Source organism: Mercenaria mercenaria, chromosome 8 (genome assembly GCF_021730395.1).
Source record: "Mercenaria mercenaria strain notata chromosome 8, MADL_Memer_1, whole genome shotgun sequence".
NCBI classification, from domain to species: Eukaryota; Metazoa; Mollusca; class Bivalvia; order Venerida; family Veneridae; genus Mercenaria; species Mercenaria mercenaria.
Window position 1 is genome coordinate 35,984,316 of NC_069368.1, and position 4,552 is coordinate 35,988,867.

Below are 4,552 nucleotides of genomic sequence, written 5' to 3' on the forward strand. Positions count from 1 at the left end.
TTTTACTTCCGCCAAAAGCATGGATAAACTCTGTCCTCCACGTTTAGTAAATACCGTTATAGTTCATTCAAAATTTGGAGATCATAGAAGTAGCTTATAAAAAAGCTATTTTTGTACAATAGGGCCATGCCCTATATCGTTCACCTGCTTGCTTGAACAGTTAAAATTTCTACTAAATAAATAGAGGTAGATATATCCATTTGAACAAACTTGGTATCAATCCATGCCAGGATGCTGTTGACCAAGTTTGGTGTAATTCTAACTAAATTATTCGAGATAAGTATTGAAATCTGTATGAAAAATTATACATGTGGCTTAAATTTCTTCGCTAAAGCTTCCAAAACTTAGGTGAGTAGGCTATGGTAAATATTATTCAAAATAACAACTGCAATCTGGCAAACTTGCATGGCCAAAGATCATCAAAATAAATATTTTAACCAAGTTTCATGAAGGTAGGATCATAAATGTGGCCTCTAGAGTGTAATCAAGCTTTTTCTTTGATTTTACCAGATAACCTAGTTTTTGACCCCACATGACCCAAATTCGAACTTGACCATGAAGTCATCAAGACAAACATTCTGACCAAGTTTCATAAAGATCGAGTCACAACTGTGGCCTCTAGGGTGTTCACAAGCAAAATCAAGGGCGAGTAACTCTAGTCCTAATGGTCAGATTTCATTCATAATCGAACTCATCTGAGATTTTACACTCATACACATTCTGTATAAATATGATTTGGATTGCTGAAGGAATGAAGGTGTTAGTGTAAACAAGGTAAAATATAACTCTGGTCCTACTTGTCTGATATTGTTCAAAATTAAACTCATTCAAGATCTTGTGGCAATACATATTCTACGTAAATATGTCTCAGATTGATGAAGAAATGAAGATGCTAGAGTGTAAACAAGGTAAAATATAGTAATTTTTGTAAAATCAAGGGCACATAACTCTAGTCCTACCAACCCGATTTTGCTCATAATCGAAATCATCCAAGATCTTGAGGTCATACACATTCTATGTAAATATGATTAAGATGAAGAAATAAAGATGTTAGAGTGCAAACAAGGTGAAATATAGCAAATTTTGTCAATCAAGGGCATATAACTCCTGTCCTATCGACCGGATTTTGCTAATAATCTACCTCATCCAAGATCTTGAAGTCATACACATTCTATATAAATATGATTAGGACAGGTGAGCTAACAAAAAGCTGGAACAACTGATACGTATTAGACCTTCCTGCAAAAAGTAATGAAGGCCACACATTTATATTTTCCATTTGCCAATAAAATATTTCACTTGAATTATCATTTATTTTTCCATATTCAGATGTGCCAAAGACCCAATAAACTCCACCAAAACTATGTTCCACAAGCAGGTTGTTTGTTCAATAAACACCATCAAAACCATGTTCCAATTTCACATGCAAAAGAGCTAATGGATCGCTCACTAACACAAAAGCACCGCCTACGGGTGCCATTGCTTGTCTGCAAGTGCTGGACAGTATGTAAAAAATGAGTTACAGTTCAGAATTTCTAAGTGCAAAAATGGTCGTAATTCTGACTAAATGCAGGTTAGAGTTGTGGTTCTTGGTCTACGTAGTCATCTTATGACGATAAACAAGTGTGCAAAGTTTCAAAGCTGTAACTCTTATAAACAAAATTTTAACCAAGAAACCAAATTTTCTAAGTGCAACTAGATGCCCATGGGCAACATGTCCAGCCTGCCCTTTGACCCCTAACTGTGACCTTGACCTTTGAGATAGGAACCTGGGGTTTGCACATGACACTCAGTCTCATTGAGTTATAAACACTCTATCCAAATATAAACAAGATTCCTCAATGCATGTCAAAGTTATGGGCCGGACAAGATCATACATGACCTTTGACCTCCAACTGTGACCCTGACCTTTGAGATAGGAACCTGAGGTTTGAGCATGACATTCTGTCTCACTGAGGTTAACATTCATGCCAAAAATAAGATTGCTCCATGCACGTCAAAGTAATGGTTAGGACAAACAAATCCGGATGGACGGATGCACACATGCACATACACTGAACAGCTATTTGGATGACTATGTCTTCACTTCTGCAAGCAGGCTCATTCGACAAAAAAGTCCATAATTTTGACAAAATGCATATCAAGGTTATGGTTCTTGGCCTACACAGTCACCTAATGATGATAAACAAGTGTGCAAAATTTCAAAGCTGTAGCTCTTTCAGTTTTTGAGAAAAGGTGGACCTAAACAAAAATTTTAACAAACGCCGACACCGATGCCGATGATCAAGTGACAACACTACCTCATAGATTTTTAAAAAAAAATCAAACTAGCTAATAAATGTGTCATTTAACAACACAATGACACACCGCTAATGGAAAGCATATTAGATCGCTAATGAAATGCATTTTAAATCACTTAATGGAACGCAGAATAGATGGCTTAATAGAACGCATAATAGATTGCTTAATGGAATGCATAATAGATCGCTTAATGGAATGCATAATGCACAGCTTAATAGATAGCTCAAAGGACTGCGTTTCATCAAACAGATACATTCCTAACAACAGGCTGTATTCAAACTGTTGAAAAGGATGAGCACGATTTGGAAATTCTTTTCCAACAAAACCTGAAATTTGATAGAACTAACAAGACAAATAAGGCAAACCAACTTCTTGGAATAATAATTTATGGATAAATCACTCTTTCTTTGTCTTTACAAATCATTAATCCATTCTATATTGGACTATGGCTCTCCAGTTTGGAATCCTTCAACTAAAAAGCTAATACAACTAATAGAAAATATACAATGGAGAAGTACAGATTGTTTATGAAATAAACAAGAGGACCATGATGGCCCTATATCGCTCACCTGAGTTTAGTTGCTTGCTTAAGCCACGTGCACCCTGACCTCCAAGGAGGGGCAAGTTTTAACCACAGGAGGATAATTTGAACAATCTTGGTAAAGGACTACTACACGGTGCTACATACCAACTAGAAGACGCTTTTGCAGAAAAGCGCATGTCTCCCCCAATGCATAGTAATAATAGGCAAGAAGTCAAATGGGGACAGGAGTGAGTGTCAAAGAGTCACTGATGGTTGGCTGCAATAGGGATCATCTACTCAGCATGAAGTTTCAACATTCTGGGCCTATTGGTTCTCAAGTAATGGGTTGGACACGGTTTTTTGTGTTCTGGCCCCTGTGACCTTTACCTTTGATTCAATGACCCCAAAATAATAAGGGGTCATCTATTCTGCATGTCAAATCATCCTAATAGTATGCAATTTCAACATTCTGGGTTAAGTGGTTCTCAAGTTACTGATGGGAAAGAATTTTCCATGTTCAGGCCCAAGTGACCTTGACCTTTGATCAAGTGACCCCAAAAAGATAAGGGTAAATCCTACCATCCTATGAAGTTCTGGGTCAAATGGTTCTCAAGTTATTGATCGGAAACCGTTTTCCTTGTTCTGGTCTCTGTGACTTGATCTTTGACCCAAAAAATCAGTAGGGGTCATCTACTCTACATGTCCAATCATGCTATGAAGTTTCAACATTTTGGGTCAAGTGGTTCTCAAGTTAATGATCAGAAACAGTTTTCCATGTTCAGGCCCCTTTAACCTTGAACTTTGATCTAGTAGGGTAGAGAACACCAATTGTTTTCCCATAGACTTCCATTATAACATTATGGCATGTACGGCCTTCTATATATCGAAACATGTATATCCAATCACACTTTTTTCAAGAACTATCTTAGATTCCACCAAAATATCGGACGAAAAACATATGAATAGTGATACTTTATTTAAGTAATTTTCGTGCGAATGAGATGACCCCCTGTTAACATCGTTGTCATGGCGGGAGAAATTCATTTGATGAAACTTTTTTTCAATACACATAAAATGTAGCAAATTTTGTCAAAATGTATAATGAAATACTGTAAATGCAGTAAAAATATTCCATTTTGAAAAAAATAATCACTTCTTGGGTTTGTTTACATGACTGACCAATCAGAACGCACAGATGCTACCTTTTTCCCAGGTATACACTTACCTCATTCCCAGTAAGTTCCCTGTACTTTTTTCAATTGGTGGTCTCTGACCTATAGATGAATGTTTCGTTTCACTTTTTCTCGTTTTACAGTTTTATTGTTAAGTACAATCAAATACTAATTGTTTCACAAAGTTTCAGCAAGAAATGTTCAGTTTTAAGAAAGATATAGACAGTTACCCTTACAGAAGAAAAAGGCCTGCTGCGTACTCTTGCTGTGTACATACAGCGTATATGATGCGTACATGATGTGTACTGAAATCAAGGGCTTTAAATAGTACGCAGGATATACACCGCACATACACCAATAGTACGTTTGTAGTACACTTTTGACATGCAAATGAGCTCTGCCGCATACTACTTGCTGCGTACATGCTGTGGACTACATAGTACACATGATGTACGCTGGAGAAATTTAGTATGCGGGAAATAGTACGCAGCATGTACGCGGCACATACACTTTTCACATGCAAATGAGCCTGCGGTGTACTACCCCTGCGGTGTAC